The 17,613-nt window shown below is 41.9% G+C and overlaps 1 protein-coding gene and 1 non-coding gene across 2 annotated transcripts in view; one reads left to right on the forward strand and one right to left on the reverse strand.

Moving 5' to 3' along the window:
- The window catches only part of AK5 (adenylate kinase 5), a 336,353-nt gene that overhangs the window by 36,694 nt on the left and 282,046 nt on the right, over positions 1 to 17,613 (forward strand). The gene's annotated exons all lie outside the window — the stretch shown is intronic.
- Positions 14,033 to 14,170, reverse strand: LOC119927732. The gene has a single exon (XR_005450708.1). It is a non-coding gene; the product is annotated as a small nucleolar RNA SNORA7 (small nucleolar RNA).

Below are 17,613 nucleotides of genomic sequence, written 5' to 3' on the forward strand. Positions count from 1 at the left end.
CATAAATGGTCATGGTTCAGAGAACAAAGGAATAAAATAGCTATCCGAGGGTAGTATTGATCACTAGTGGTAAAAATGTTTCCAGGGATGAAAAACCATGAAAAATGTTGCTGGTTTTATTTTTGGTTGAGTTTCAACAATGGAACTTTTTCAGTTATCAGAATTCCTCATTAAATTGTGGTCTAAGTAAATCTTTATAGAAATGCCATTAGTTCTTGTGGATACGAGGAAACAGAAATGGGGAGACCATGATTTGATGAGTTTCTGAGGTTCCTTTTAGTGTTTTGTAAGGTTTCAGGGTGAAGCAGCATGGCCTAATGAGCCCGCTGTTGGGTAGGGACCGTCTCTATATGTTGCCAACTTATACTTCCCAAGCACTTAGTACAGTGCTCTGCACACAGTAAGTGCTCAATAAATACGATTGAATGAAAGAGCACGGGCTTGGGAGTCAGGGGACATGGGTTCTAATCCCGGCTCCACAACTTGTCTGCTGTGTGACCTTGGGCAAGTTACTTAACTTCTCTGTGCCTCAGTTACCTCATCAGTAAAATGGAGATTAAGACTGTGAGCCCCACGTGGGACAACCTGATTACCTTGTATCTACCTCAGTCTTTAGAACAGTGCTTGGCACATAGTAAGTGCTTAACAAATACCATAATTATTATTATCACTATTATGATTGTTATTAGGAGACTAAGCCTTAGTCAAGTTAGTTTAAAAAGGGAGAGAAGAAACATTATGTTCTTTAAGACTAATTGAGGGTAGTCCATACCACTGCATTTAACCCTAATGATGTTCATATTATTATGATTATATTTATGAAGTGCTTACTGTATGCCAAGTATTGTGCTAAACACTGGAATTGCTACCAGATAATTAGATTGAACAAAGCCCCTGTCCCACTCAGGAAATACACTCTATAAGGGAGTAATATAGCATAGTAACATTTTATTGCTTTTGAGGTTGAGTTCCAGTTATCAAATATAGGATACTTTGGAAACCTAATAGTTTATGTGACATCCACTGGCCTTGGCTGCTTCTCCATTCATCTGTGGAAGCAGTGAGAAAGAAATAGTTGAGGCCCAAGGCTTCCATTTCAACCAAAAGGGATTAGAAAGCCTACTATTGACATGATTGGACAGAAGGACTGAATGGATTATACTCTCCACTAGAGTTGTTCCATAAAAATACCATACCATGAAAGCTTTGTAATATGGCATTTTCAGAGAGTGAGAGGGACCAGTTGGTCAAAGCTTCCAGTTAATCAATATGGAGTTTTGCTTCTGGCTTTGGTTATGTGTAGAGCACTGTTCGCTGTTCAAACAAGAAGACAGTCAGGATTTAATCTGTTATTGAGTTATCAGTAAATCCACTTTCAGGAGTGTGTAACTGAAGTATCAAAAAGAACAAAAGGGGCTGCCTTATCTTTTTATGGTATCTAATAATTATGGTACTTGTTAAGTGCTTACTATGTTCCAGGCACTGTACTAAACGCTGGGGTGGATACAGGTAAAGCAGGTTGGACACAGTCCCTGTCCCACTTGGGGCTCACAGTCTCAATCCCCATTTTACAGATGAAGGAACTGAGGACCAGAGAAGTGAAGTGACTTGCCCAAGGTCACACAGCAGACAGGTAGCAGAGCTGGGATTAGAATCCATGATATTCTGACTCCCAAGCGCCTGCTGTATCCATTATGCCATGCTGTTTCTCTAAAAGCGTACTATGTGTCAAACACTGTTCTAAGCACTTGGGTAGAAACAAGTTAATTAGGTTGGACAGAGTCCCTGTCCCACATGGGGCTTGTAGTCTAAGTAGGAAGGAGAACAGAAGAACTGAGGCTCAGAGAAGTTAAGTGACTTACCCAAGTCACCCAGCAAGCAATTGGCAGAACTGAAATTAGAACCCAGGTCCTCAAACTCCGAGATCCATGTTCTTTCCACTAGTCCATGTTGCTTGATCATTAATACCTTTGGGGAAACCAGAGTGATGGCGATATTGAATCCTTTACCTTCCCACGTGGAGAATACATGCTCCAAAGGTAAGTAACCCCCCTGTATGCCTTCTGTACTGTTTGTTTGGTTGAAATAGTGGCAGCATCCTTGGGATTTTTTAACCAGAATATGGCATGACAGAGTTGAGATATTCCCACTCTATGCTGGATTGTTCAGGTTCTTATTATAATTTTGGCCCAGTTGTATAAACTAAGACTATTCAGAGAAAAGCAAAGAGCCTGCAAAAGCAAAATAAATAGGTGTGTTAAGGAACCATTTAAAAAATGCCCTTTGCTTAGTCTAATGCTAAACTAGACATAAGATAATCATATTAGGCCATAAACTCTGCCCTATGCAATCTAAAAGGGAAGGTGAACAGGTATTTTATCCCCATTTTACATTTGAGGAAAACGAGGCACAGAAAAGCTAAGTGATTTGCCCCAAGTCACACAGTTGTAAGGCAGTAGAAATGGGATTAGAACCTGGCTCTCTTGACTTCCAAGCCCATGTTGTACCATTTACTTAGGTCGCACGCATTAGTGGAAAGAGCACTGGCCTGGAAGTTAGGAGATCTGGGTTCTAATCCTGATTTGCCACCTGCTTGCTTTGTGACCCTGGGCAAATCAACTAACATCTCTATATTTCAGTTCCTCAGCTGTAAAATGGGGACTAATAACTATTCTCCCACTCCTCTAAACTATGAGCCCTATGCAAAACAGAAACCATATGCAGTATGCTTCTACTGAACTTACTCCAGCTCTTAGTACAGTACTCTAGACTGTAAGATCATTGTGGGCAGGGAATGTGTCTGTTTATTGTTAAATTATACTCTCCCAAGTGCTTAATACAGTGCTCTGCACATTGTAAGTGCTCAATAAGTATGATTAGGCACATAGTAAGTGCTTAACAAATACCACTATCATCTCCTAGACTGTGAGCCCACTGTTGGGTAGGGACCATTTCTATATGTTGCCAACTTGTACTTCCCAAGCTCTTAGTACAGTGCTCTGCACACAGTAAGCGCTCAATAAATGCAATTGAATGAATTATTATTACTATTATTGTCAAGTAGATACAGGGTTTTTAGCAGAAGAATTCTGACCAGAGATTGTCTTTTTTCAGTGACGACTGAATAAATGGAGGTAGAATTGAATTAAGGCAAGAAGTATTTTATTTGGATTTAGAGACACTGCTATGTCTATAAGGATGCACTCAAGCACACATATAATCTTTCATCCGTATTCAAAGATGACATTGCTGACAATGAGATTACATCCATGCATGGATGTCATTAAAAAATAATGTCTGTTTCCATGAAAACATGGACAATTGCACCTCCGTGCTATTTGGAATCAAGGCTGCTTAGAAACCAAGGCACTGTTGAATGGTACTGCCATGTCTCTATATTTTTATGGTATTTGCTAAGTCAATCAATCAATCAGTCAATCATATTTATTGAGCACTTACTGTGTGCAGAGCACTGTACTAAGCGCTTGGGAAGTACAAGTTGGCAACATATAGAGACTGTCCCTACCCAACATTGGGTTCACAGTCTAAAAGGGGGAGACAGAGAACAAAGTAAGTGCTTACTATGTGTCAGATACTGCACTAAATGCTGGGGTAGACTTAAGGTAATCATGTTCATTCATTCATTCATTCATTCAATTGTATTTATTGAGCACTTACTGTATGCAGAACACTGTACTAAGCGCTTAGGAAGTACAAGTCAGCAACATATAGAGATGGTCCCTACCCAACAACGGACTCACAGTCTAGAAGGGGGACTGAAGTTGAAGTTGAACACAGTCCATGTTCCACATGGGGCTCACAGTCTTAATCCCACAGTCTTAATCCCCATTTTATAGGTAGTGGTTTGCTCTGGCCCATCCTCAGAAGCCAGAGGAAGAACTTAATGTCCATGGGGGATAAAACACTGGAATAGACTATCCAGGGAAGTATGTCTTGCCCATCCCTGGAGACCTTTAAACCAAGAACAGATTGTTCCCTCTCAATCACTGCCTGAATAACTGTGGTATTCATTAATCACTTACTATGTGTCGGGCACCGTACTGAATGCTAGGGTAGGTACAAGGTAGTTGGGTTGGACACAGTTCTTGTCCTACATGGGGCTCACAGTCTTAACCCCCATTTTACAGATGAGGAAAATGAGGAACACACAAGGTCACACAGCAGTCGAATGGCAGAGACAGAATTAGAACCCAGGTCCTCCGACTCCCAAGCCCATGATCTTTCCATTATACTACACTGCTTCTCTGGTAGCAAGGACCATGAGAAGCAGTGTGGCTCAGCTGACAAGTGGAGAAGCCGGGATTTGAACCCATGACCTCTGACTCCAAAGCCCAGGCTCTTTCCACTGAGCCCTGCTGCTTCAATTGTGCAATTGTCACCTGTGTGACTTTGGGCAAGTCACTTCACTTCTCTGTGCCTCAGTTGCCTCATCTGTAAAATGGGGATTAAAACTGTGAGCCCCCCATGGGACAACCTAATCACCTTGTATCCTCCCCAGTGCTTAGAACAGTGCTTTGCACATAGTAAGTGCTTAACAAATGCCATCATTATTATTATAAGTGATTTCCCCAGGACACTTTCAGCTCAATCGATCAATGATATTTATTGAGCACCTACTGAGTGCTAAGCATTGTACTGAGCCCTTGCGAGAGGGCCAGAGAAGCAGCAGCCAAATCCTCTGCCCCCAAGGAGATTTAGCCCCTGGGGAAAACATCCAGGCAAATTACCTAGAAATAGTGGGAGAAGGAGGAAGAAAGAGGATGCAATGAACAAGTAGTAGTATAAATATATCAGGATGAAATAATGGAATCGTCGACTGTACAGATAAATATACACAAGTAGATAGCCATTTTATGATTTCAGAGAAAGTATATCCGTAGAGTAGCTATGAATTGGAAACGACTCATTGGCACTTAGTAAAAATAACTTTGTGTTCAGAAAGCTGAGATGTTTCTCTACAAGGAGCAATTGCAAATTGAAAGAAGAGGAAATGTAGTAATTCCGGAAGTAGTAAACTGCCCTAGTTAGAATCACCACATAAGTATACATATGGTAAACTTGAGAGTAGGGACCTAGTCTTATTTCTATCTCAGTAATCCCTTGGTTATAGAAAATGAACACATAATAAATGCTGACAGCTAGCAGAGGTGCAGATGGAAAGGAGAGAAGCAGTCATCCAACTGGAGACTACTGTTAGAAACCTACCTCTGACCTGCCAAAAGGTGGGGTTTAAATACCAATGATTTAATAGGACCCACAAAGAGGAGCATTTTTGGAGCCCTGACTATCTGTAGGGCTCACAGTGTTTATAATCACCCATCGATTTGAGTAATAGAAACAAACCCTGGGCTCCAAACAACCACATTACATGAAATCCGAGGATATGTCATGCACTAATTGCTGACACAGATGAGAATATGAAATCTCTGGCAGAAATGGTTATGTCCAAGCGGTGCAGGGAATTTCTTCTTGTTTTATTGTCTGTCTCCCCTTTCTAGACTGTGAGCCTGTTGTTATAATAATAATGATGACATTTATTAAGCGCTTACTATGTGCAAAGCACTGTTCTAAGCACTGGAGATATTACAAGGTGATCAGGTTGTCCCACGTGGGGCTCACAGTCTTAATGCCCATTTTTACAGATGAGGTAACTGAGGCACAGAGACTTTAAGTGACATGCCCAAAGTCACACAGCTGACAACTGGCAGAGCCGGGATTTGAACCCATGACCTCTGACTCCAAAGCCCTTGCTCTTTCTACTGAGCCACGCTGTTGTTGGGTTGGGAACGTCTCTATATGTTACCAACTTGTACCTCCCAAGCACTTAGTACAGTGCTCTGCACACAGTAAGTGCTCAATAAATACGATTGAATAAATAAATAAATTAATTAATTAACTCCCTTCTGGAGTCCTCTTCTCCTCAGGACATTGAGTTCCTGCCTTGCCCTGCTCTGAGCATCTTTCCTCTCCCTTTAGACTCCTAAATCAGCCTTCTTCTCACCTGTATCTCTACAATTCCCCCATTAACCCTATCCCCCCACAAAAAAAGAAACCACATGACACTGATGCCTTATTCATGACGCGCTGAAAAACTTCCCTCTAAACTGCAAGTTTGTTGTGGGCAGGGACGGTGTCTACCGACTCTGTTATACTGTACTCTCCCAAACACTTAGTACAGTGCTCTGCATATAGTAAGTGCTCAATAAATACAATTGATAGATTAATCGATTGTTCCCAGCCCTTGCCGGTCTTTAGCAGCAATGGGCGCACACAGAGATTGGGTCGTGACTGAGCCCCAAAGCCTGGGCGGTGGAGGGAGTGAAGAAAAGGGTAGATTATGGAAAGATGTGGCAGCATTAGAGGGTTGGAATTTTGGAAACCTGCAGGAATGGGGAGCCAGGGAGAGGAGGCAAGCAGGGAAATACAGAGATAAAGCCAGACAGAGGGCAGCAAGGCAGTTAGGCCTGATGGAGGTCAGAGCTGGGGCTCAGTGTCTCAACACCAGGGGAAGAACCCCGGGATGTGATGAGAAGAGCAGCAAGGAGAGATCTATACTGTACTTTTTAATTAGCCGTAGGGCTAAACCACCATGACAGGAACAGAGAAATAACCTAATTCCAGGTTAGTCTATGGAAAGAAATATCCCACCATGTTCACATCACACCCACAATTTTGAGGAACGTATTAAGTATAAATCCTGGGGTATTTCTGCGAAAGCAATGGGAGTTTGGAATGGGTTGCAGATTAATAGGTAGGCAGACCAGAATATTGACTTCTTACTCACTGTGCTTCTAATCAGCTAGCCTTACTTTTCCCATTGAAGAAGGGACAAACATGGTTTCATAGAGATGTTATGAGCTCTGTAAAGAGTTTGGAGACTACAAGATTAAAGATATTATAAAAGAAGAGGAAGTTTAGTTCAGAGATCAAGTCTTGGGTTGCCCTCTGGAACTGATCCAAAAAAACCTCTCAGAATTTGCTCTTCCCCAGGGGAGAGAAATAGTGAGTTGTATTTAGTGAATCCAATATGTGAGAGCTTGGTATTTATGATACCAAGTTGTAAGGAATGTCCCAATCCTTTAGCCTGGAGTTATTTAGGAGTCTGAATGTAACTGATTAGGTGACTCAAAATGAAGGTGCTACACAGATGATGATTTTAAAGTGTTGGTATTCACCACAAAACGAAAGGATCATTACAACTTCAAAAATCATGCATTTTTAAAAATGGCCCATAGTGAACTGTTGAGAAAATAAAACACCTTCCACCTGCCTCAAAATACCACACAACCTTCCAATAGTCAAAGTTTTCAAATGTGAATTGTGACTTTTCAGCTGGTGACACACTGATTTATTTCCTCAGAGTGTTTTCTAAGTGGGAGTGACAGAAGTCTTCTCCCCTTCCATCCTTTCATGTTTCCCGTGTGGTGATTCACTCTGGCAAATTGCTGGAATTCAGTAATTTTCAGGCCCAATTCTTTTAAAGCCTTTAAGAAAAAGGCCAGTTCTTGAGAAAACCCAGACCCACAGCAATTTGGGTCTCCTAAGTGATTACCAAAAATACAAATTGAAATTGAATTAACCATCCTTCTTTAGGAAGCTTGAAATGCTGTCATTGGAAACCACTAGCTTCTTACTAACTTACACTTGCTAGAAGATTGGAGGTTTTAACTTACATTTTCCCCTAGACTTTAAGCTCGTTATGGGCAGGGAATGTTTATGCCAATTCTGCTGTATTGTACTCTCCCAATTGCTTTGTACAGTGCTCTGCACATAGTAAGTGCTCATTAAATATGGTTGATTGGCTGATTGATTTTTTTAAATTATGATTTTGGAGGAGTAGGATTTGACAAGCTAAAGTGATGGATTGAATATTAAAATTTTTAAGATAATAAACTCATGTAGTCACAACTTTTTCGCTGAAACTATTTTCATTCTAATAATATACTTTGATTTTACCAAGGCATTAATAATAATAATAATAATTGTGGTATTTTATTAAGCATTTACTATGTGCCAAGCACTCTACTAAGCACCGGGGTAGCTACAAGCAAATCAGTTTGGACACAGTCCCTGTCCCACATGGGGCTCACAGTCTCAATCCCCAGTTTACAGATGAGGTATCTGAGGCCCAGAGAAGTGAAGTGGCTTGCCCAAGGTCACACAGCAGACAAGTGGCAGAGCCGGGATTAGAAACCATGACTTCTCATGTGGAATGGTGCTCTATCCAGTACACCATTCTACATCTACACACCTTGCTGCTTCTACATATCTCACTGGGTTCACAAGATCCCCCTGAACCAGGGAAAGAAAGATAGTTTTATTTTCATTTCACAGATGAGGAAATTGAGGGACAAACTTGGGAGGGGGTTGGGGGGATTTTCTCTACAGTGCACTGTTGACCATTTACCAAGGCACACAGCAAGCCAGTGGCCTTCTGACTTCTGAATGCTTGCTCTTTCCATTAGACCACTTTGCCTCATGAAAAATAATGCCCTTGAATTGGAATAGCTCATGATTAGAGAAGCAGCGTGGCTCAGTGGAAAGAGCCCAGGCTTTGGAGTCAGAGGTCATGGGTTCAAATCCCTTCTCCGCTAATTGTCAGCTGTGTGACTTTGGGCAAGTCACTTAACTTCTCTGTGCCTCAGTTACCTCATCTGGAAAATGGAGATTAAGACTGTGAGCCCACTGTGGGGCAACCTGATCACCTTGTAACCTCCCCAGCGCTTAGAACAGTGCTTTACACATAGTACATGCTTAATAAATGCCATCATTATTATTATTATTTCATTCTGTCCTTACAACGTTCCAGGAAGTGGAGAGGAACAAGGATCATTATCCCCATTTTACAGATGAGGAAAGTGAGGCACAGAGAAGTCAAGAAGTGAGACGTGGTGTTGCATAGTGGATAAGGGCCTGAGACTCAGAAGGACCTCGGGTCTAATTCTGACTCCAGCACTTGTCTGCTGTGTGACCTACGGCAAGCCACTTCTCTGTGCTTCATTTTTCTCATCTGGTAAAATGAGGGTTAATATTCATTCATTCATTCATTCACATTTATTGAGCGCTTCCTGTGTGCAGAGCACTGTACTAACCTCTTGGGAAGTACAAGTTGGCAACATATAGAGACGGTCCCTACCCAACAACGGGATCACAGTCTAGAAGGGGGAGACAGACAAACAAAACAAACCATGTGGACAGGTGTCAAGTCATCAGAATAAATAGAAATAAAGCTAGATGCACATCATTAACAAAATAAATAGAATAGTAAATATGTTACTGTTAGCCCCATGTGGGACATGGACTGTGTCCAACCTGATTAGCTTGTATTTATGCCAGCTCTTACTACACCTGGCACTTAATAATGATAATGATGATGGTATTTGTTCAGCACTTACTATGTGCCAAGCACTGTTCTAAGCACTGGGGTAGATACAAGGTAATCGGGTTGTCCCATGTCGGGCTCACAGTCTTAATCCTCATTTTACAGGTGAGATAACTGAGGCACAGAGAAGTTAAGTGACTGGCTCAAAGTCACACAGCTAACAAATAGCGGAGCAAGGATTAGAACCCACGACCTCCGACTCCCAAGCCCTTGCTCTTACCACTAGGCGACACTGCTTCTTTGAAGCGCTTAACAAATATCAATAAGAAAAAAGGACCCCCTTAATTACACAACTGGTCTGTGGTAGAGCTAGGTCTAGAATACTGGCCTCCCAACCCTTGTTTCAGACTCCTGTTCTTTCTACTAGTTTCTAAGCCCTTTAAAATATGCTTCTGCCCAAGAAGCTCAAGACCAAATGAATCAATCAGTCGTACGAATTGAGCACTTACTGAGCGTAGAGCACTGTCCGAAGCACTTGGGAGAGTACAGTATAACAGGGGAGGCAGACACACTCCCTGCCCACAACTAGTTTAACTGTTCTCTGATAGTGACTGAGTGGAGGGACTGATGGACTTTCTGATTCTCAAACTGCCATCCCTCTTCCACATGAGCCCAGTGGAATTTACTTCCTGTCAAAGATATTTCTTCTCAGGTTTCCATGTCAAGCGATTCTCCAACTAAATAAACCAGGTTCTGCCCCTTCATTTTGCCCTCACTAGTGTACAGCTGCTTTTCTGCCCTCCCGCTTTCCATCTCCCCAGTGCAAACGTGGCCTGGATTCTGGATTCCACACCGGCCAATATCACCCTCAGTGATGTCTTTAAATTCGAAGGCCAGTGGAGCCAAATTCTCTTCAGTGGTTAGCAATTCTTCACCACATCAAACAGAAACTCCTGGAATTTGGTTTTAAGGCATTTGATCTATTCTTAGCTTATAATAATAGTAATAATAATGATAATGATGGTTTGTTAAGTGCTTACTATGTGCCAGGCACTGTCAAGTGCTGGGGTAGAAACGAGATAATCGGGTTGGACACAGTCCCTGTCCCACATAGGGCTCACAGTCATAATCCCCATTTTACAGATGAGGGAATCGAAGCACAGAGAAGTGAAGTGACTTGCCCAAGGTCACCCACTCCTGGGCCTCATTCTCATCCGTCCTGCTGTCAACATCTTGCACACACCCTCCTCCCAAGCTAGAATGCCTTCTCCCTTCAACTCTGTCCTATTGCCATTCTCTCACCTTCAAACTCTTCTGAAATCACATCTTGTCCAGGAAGCCTACCCAATTAATTTCTCCCTCAGGTTATAGTCTTCCAACTATTACTTCAGCACTCCGGCACTAACTAGGCACTTGCATGATAATAATAATGATTATTATCGTGATTATGATTATTAAGCAATTACTATGGACAAGCCCTGTGCAAAGTTCTGGGTTAAGTATAAGATAATTGGCTTGGACTTGCTCCCCGTCCCACACAGAGGTCATTCAATGCAGGAGGGAGAATAGAGAATTATGTCTCTAATAGCTGAGGAAACTGAGATCAAGAGAAAAAAAATTATGGCATTTGTTAAGTGCTTACTATATGCAAAGTATTGTTCTAAGCGCTGGGGTAGGTACGAGGTAATCAGGTTGTCCCACATGGTGCTCACAGGCTTAATCCCCGTTTTACAAATGAGTTAACTGAGGCCCCGAGAAGTGAGGTGATTTGCCCAAGGTCACACAGCAGACATGTGGCAGAGTCGGGATTAGAACCCATGACCTTCTGACTCCCAAGCCTGGGCTCTATCCACTACGCTATGCTGCTTCTCAAAAGATAAGTGGCTTATCAAAGAGCAAGCGTGGGACAGAAATAGCACTAGAACCCTGGCCTTTTGACTCTCAATCTTGTGCTTTTCCCACTAGGCCATGCTGCATTTTTGGTGGTTGTGAACTCACAACCATCTGTAACACTTCTGTACATATCGACTTACACTACTTTTTGAGCACTAAGTCATAAACAGCTCCACTTCTCCTATCTGCAAATTATTATTATTTTCAAATTGTCCTGTTAAGCGTTTACAATGTGCCAGGCCCTGTTTTAAGCACTGGGGTAGATACAAGGTAATCAAGTTGGACACAGTCCCTGTCCCCCATAGGGCTCACAGTCTCAATCCCCATTTTACATATGAGGTAACTGAGGCACAGAGAAGTTAAATGACTTGTCTAAGGTCAACCAGCAGATGAGTGGCAGAGCCAGGACTAGAATGAAGGTCCATGCTGTTTGCACTAGGCCATGCTGCTTCTCAGCTTCTCTTCTGTGTCTCTGCTCTTTTCTCTGTCTGATTTCCCACTGGATTGCAAGCTCCTTTAGGGTAGGGTTTTTCTAGAAAATCATTTTTATTGTTGTCTCCCCCATTAGAGTGTGAGTTTGTTATAGGTAAGGAGCAAGAGGATACTCACTAAATGCTGCTGTTGCTACTACTACTACTAATACTAGGTATTGTCCCTACCGACACTATTGTTCTCTGCCAAACATTCAGTACAGGACTGTGCACAGAGTAGGTGTTCAATAAATCCAATTGATTAATTAATTAGAGAAGCAGCATGACTCAGTGGAAAGAGTATGGGCTTTGGAGTCAGAGGTCATGGGTTCAAATCCTGACTCGGCCAATTGTCAGCCGTGTGACTTTGGGCAAGTCACTTACCATCTCTGTGTCACAGTTCCCTCATCTGTAAAATGGGGATTAAGACTGCGGGCCCCACTTGGGACAGCCTGATCACCTTGTATCCCCCCAGCATTTAGAACAGTGCTTTGCACATAGTAAGTGCTTAACAAATACCATTGTCATTATTGTTATTATTATTAATTGATTGGGAAAGATAGAAGCATCGTGTCTTGCTCGACACTACCTAAACCCACACAACTATTCCTTCCTAAACCAGTTCTACCTCTGTCACCTTCCAGGTAATGTTAATAAACCAGAACAGAATTCATTTTGTGGTGAGAAGGTCCCTACTTCTTCCATTGTATGCTCTCCAAATCGTGTAATAAAAATACAAGCTATGGCAGAATTGACTCCGCAAATATGTAGCCTTGCCTTAAAATGGCAATGTTACCCTACATCTAATGCAGGGAGGATAAGGTTCCTAATATTACCATTTGAAGGGCCTCATCATTCCAAGCTTCACTAGTACTAGGCTCTGACATGTTCTGCCTGAGGACTCCTTAAATAGGCTTTGTTCCACAGGTCAGCCATATTTATAGGAGGGCTTCCCCCCTTCTAGACTGTGACCCGGTTGTTGGGTAGGGATTGTCTCGGTCTGTTGCCAAATTGTACTTTCTGAGCGCTTAGTACAGTGCTCTGCACACAGTAAGCGCTCAATAATTACAACTGAATGAATGAATGAACTCAAAACTAGCTTAATGGCTGAAGCCCCCAGATGTGGACTGTGTTAGCCTCTTTTCCTGGGATAAGAGTAAGGAGTAGAGAAGAAGCCAAGAGACAGGGAAGAGAACAGAGAGTGAGAGTAGAGAGTGCTGTGTTCAGACAGTTTCTAAACTCATCACCCTTTAATATGTTACATTTACCCACAAGATATTTGCTTCATTTTCAGGTAAAATATCAGATCAATATTTCCAGCTTATGTGCATTGCCCTCTTCCTACTCCCCTAGTCTTTTGCGTTAAAATATTTAAATATCTAACTCGTGCTGGGCAGCAGCAGCATGGGAGAGAGTCGAGGGTGGAGACTCAAAGATACTACATGGAAGGAGGCAATGGTAAACAGCATCCGTATTTTTACCAAAAAAACTCTACGAATACACTATCAGAATGATTGTAATAATAATAATAATAATAATGGCATTTGTTAAGCGCTTACTATGTGCAGAGCACTGTTCTAAGCACTGGGGGGGATACAAGGTGATCAGGTTGTCCCACGTGGGGCTCACAGTCTTAATCCCCATTTTACAGATGAGGTAACTGAGGATCAGAGAAGTTAAGTGACTTGCCCAAGGTCACACAGCAGACATGTGGCGGAGCCGGGATTCGAACCCATGACCTCTGACTCCAAAGCCCGGGCTCTTTTCCACTGAGCCACACTGCTTCTCCCCATTGTAGATGTATATGTACAATCTCACGATTGTAGATGGAGGTGGGGCGCTCTGGGAGAAAAGCATCCATGTTGTCGCTATTGGTTGGAGACAACTCGACATCATAAGAGAAGACAAAGGTTAGTAAAACATTTATGTTGCCAACTTGTACTTCCCAAGTGCTTAGTACAGTGCTCTGCACACAGTAAGTGCTCAATAAATATGATTGATTGATTGATTTTACTAACCTTCTAGACTGTCAGCTCCTCGTGGGCAGGGAACGTGTCTACCATCTCTGTTATATTGTAGTCTCCCAAGCACTTAATACAGTACTCTAAACACAGCCCTCAAGTTGTTTCCGACCCATAGCGACACCACGGACACTTCTCTCCCGGAATGCCCCGCTCTCCATCTGCAATTGTCTGGTAGTGGATCCTTAGAGTCTTCTTGGCTAAATACGGAAGTGGTTTACCATTTCTACCTTCCGTGCAGTAAACTCGAGTCTCCGCCCTCGATTCTCTCCCATGCCGCTGCTGCCCAGCATGGGTGAGTTTTGACTTGAAGCAGATTGCCTTCCATCCCCTAGCCACTGCCCCAGCTAGGAATGGAATGGATAGGCCTCTGCTTGACTCTCCCTCCCATAACCGAGACTGGTAGAGTACTGGAAACTCTCCGGGTGCGACCCTGAGAGGGGCTGCACACAGTAAGTGCTCTAAGTCACTGCTTAGAACAGTGCTTTGCACATGGTAAGCGCTTAATAAATGCCATCATTAAAAATATGGATTGGTTTATTGGTTGATTGATTGATTGATAGTCATGTGGCGAATAATATGCTGCCTACTTGTACTTCCCAAGCACTTAGTACAGTGCTCTGCACACAGTAAACACTCAGTAAATACGATTGTATATATATACATATATATATGTATATCACCTGTATATATGTATATATGGTTGTACATATTTATTACTCTATTTATTTATTTATTTATTTATTTATTTTACTTGTACATTTCTATCCTATTTATTTTATTTTGTTGGTATGTTTGGTTCTGTTCTCTGTCTCCCCCTTTTAGACTGTGAGCCCACTGTTGGGTAGGGACTGTCTCTATGTGTTGCCAATTTGTACTTCCCAAGCGCTTAGTACAGTGCTCTGCACATAGTAAGCGCTCAATAAATACGATTGATTGATTGATTGATTGAATGAATGAATGAATAATAACCCACATGGTTGCCCCATATCACCAGCCTATTATATGTCCCAAGGGAAACCTCATCTCTTTAAGACTGGTGATTTTGAATGATTTGTAAGTTTATGAAGGGTTATTACTTGGAAAATTCTAATCATCATCATCATCATCATCAATCGTATTTATTGAGCACTTACTATGTGCGGAGCACTGTACTAAGCGCTTGGGAAGTACAAATTGGCAACATATAGAGACAGTCCCTACCCAACAGTGGGCTCACAGTCTAAAAGGGGGAGACAGAGAACAAAACCAAACACACTAACAAAATAAAATAAATACAATAGATATGTACAAGCAAAATAAATAAATAAATAAATAGAGTAATAAATATGTACAAACATATATACAGGTGCTGTGGGGAAGGGAAGGAGGTAAGATGGGGGGGATGGAGAGGAGGACGAGGGGGAAAGGAAGGAAGGGGCTCAGTCTGGGAAGGCCTCCTGGAGGAGTTGAGCTCTCAGTAGGGCCTTGAAGGGAGGAAGAGAGCTAGCTTATAGAAATAGAAATAGAAAAACAAGTTAGCCTGGTTAACATTTAAGAAATAAAACTATAACCAAATTAAGCATTACAAACCACACACTTGGAAGAGAAACGAGATCAAAGGGCCAGCTTTGTTACCTTCTTCTGGACCTTCCAGTTTCTCTGAGGAAATTTGGGCCTCTAGAGCCTCATGGTCTAACACCGTCTGGCCTTGATTGCAAACAGCTGATCTGTCCTGCTTCCTTAGTTCAGCCCTTCCACCCCCCCCCCCACACTCCCCTCGCCCTTCTTTTCCTTCATTCTGGCCTAATCAATCTCTCTGTATCTGCTGCCTGAAGAACGAATAATCTATCAGTTCAACTGCCTCTTCTATGCAGTGGTTGGGTATTACCTAGGTTTGTTACAAATTGCCTTTGTATCACAGCGAGAGATTAAAATTAGCTACAAGGAAGTATTTCCTAAAGTGAGGTTATTTGGGTCACTGGTACAAGAATGGTAAGGAAGACAGCGGCATCTCCTCCCTTGGAATTCTTCAGTATGGTGGTCCTCCTACATTCGATGACTTTGATGAATGAACCCTTTCCAGATGATGCACACTCTCGATCTTTTCTGGTCGAATGTTTAATCAACCGATCAAACAGTGGTATTTATTGAGCTCCTACTGTTTGCAGAGGACTGTTCAAAGTGCTTGAACAGTTCAAAAAGTTCACAAAGACCCCTCAAAACAGGTTAATTGACATGTTCCCTGAGCTTACAGTCTAGAGTGGGAGATTGTTTCTGTGGTTTCTGTTACAAGTACATCCCTTGTTGAACTATTTCACTTAACTCTCTTTTATTATTGTATTGGTTAAGTGCTTACTATGTGCCAGTCACTGTACTAAGTGCTGGGGTAGATGCAAGCTAATCAGGTTGGACACAGTCCATGTCCCACCTGGGGTTCATAGTCTTAAACCTCAATTTACGCATTACGCATGCAGTAACTGAGGAACAGAGAAGAGAAGTGACTTGCCCAAAGTCACCCAGCAGACAAGTCACAGATTCAGGATTAGAACCCAGGTCCTCTGACTTCCAGACTTGTGCTGTTTCCACTAGGAAACCTTCCTTCACAATGCTTGACGCTCAGCTTCCATTTGCTCACCCAAATATATTTTTGTGAATCACAGAGTATTAAAGTCAAAATTACCTTGCATTGTACCCTTGAAAAAAGATATTTTCCCTGTATAGAAACTTCACCATTAAAGAAAGGTTTTCTGCTCCACAGTGTCACACTGTTTGTACTCAGATCATTCTACCAAATCTCCAGGCAGTAAGGAGAAAAGGAAGCGCTAAATAAATGATCTAAAAATATCTTGCTAACTGTAATTACACTTCAATATGCTGGTTCCTTTTCCGCCAGAATGGCAAAGGTGGAGATAATTTCTTGATGTTTTCAGCACCAACAAACTCATGGGTTTGGAGGTTCTAAATGATCCCAGTTGGAACCAAGGAGAGGCAACATCCAAAACAATTAGAATTTTCACTAAGATTTCTTAAACTTCAGAATATCACTTTCTTAACTAAAAGACACACAATATTAGAAAACTGATCATTCTGAACTGGACATGGCAGCAGGCATCTGACCCTTAGGAAAATTGAACTTTCAGACCTGACGTGTTGCCTTACTTACCCTTCTTCAAACCTATTTTTAAAAATGTAACAGAAAATTCACAAATTCCTTTAATAATCTGTTTCATATATCAGAGGAGAATACCCCAAAGAGCAGTCAGGTTGAAATGCATTTCTCCATGTAACTTTTCATATAATTCAAAGAATATACCTATAACTGACAAATAATCTCAACACAAAGCCAGCACACTCTACCCACTACTGGGGGATGGTTTGGTTATTCAAATTTTTCCCTATTCATTGAACCGTAGGTCTAGGTACTGCCTCCTTATCTGTGGAATCAAATAACTCCTAATACTACAATCGGAGATTCAGATTTGCAGTCTATTCATATATTCACACAAAACACACTGAAAAACGTAAGTGCATCTTAGACCTGGTATTCTTAAAATCCAATTATTGCAGTATTTTTGCGGATAGGAGAGAGCAGTTTGGGTGTCTAAAATTACACAGAAAGGAGTTTCTGTTTTCCTTCAGGACATCTCTACTTGGATGTCTCACTGACACCTCAAACTTAACATGTCCAAAATGGAATTTCTCATCTTCCCACCCCAACCCAGTCCTCCACATGACTGTCTCATCACTGTAGACAGCATCACCACCCTCCCTATCTCACAAGCTCAAACCTTTGAGTTATCCTCTATTCATCTCTCTTATTCAATTCACATATTCAATCTGTCACCAAATTCTGTTGGTTCAACCTTCGCAGCATCGCTAAAACCCACCCTTTCCTCTCCATCCA

The sequence above is a fragment of the Tachyglossus aculeatus genome, chromosome 4, assembly GCF_015852505.1.
Source record: "Tachyglossus aculeatus isolate mTacAcu1 chromosome 4, mTacAcu1.pri, whole genome shotgun sequence".
Classification (NCBI taxonomy): Eukaryota; Metazoa; Chordata; class Mammalia; order Monotremata; family Tachyglossidae; genus Tachyglossus; species Tachyglossus aculeatus.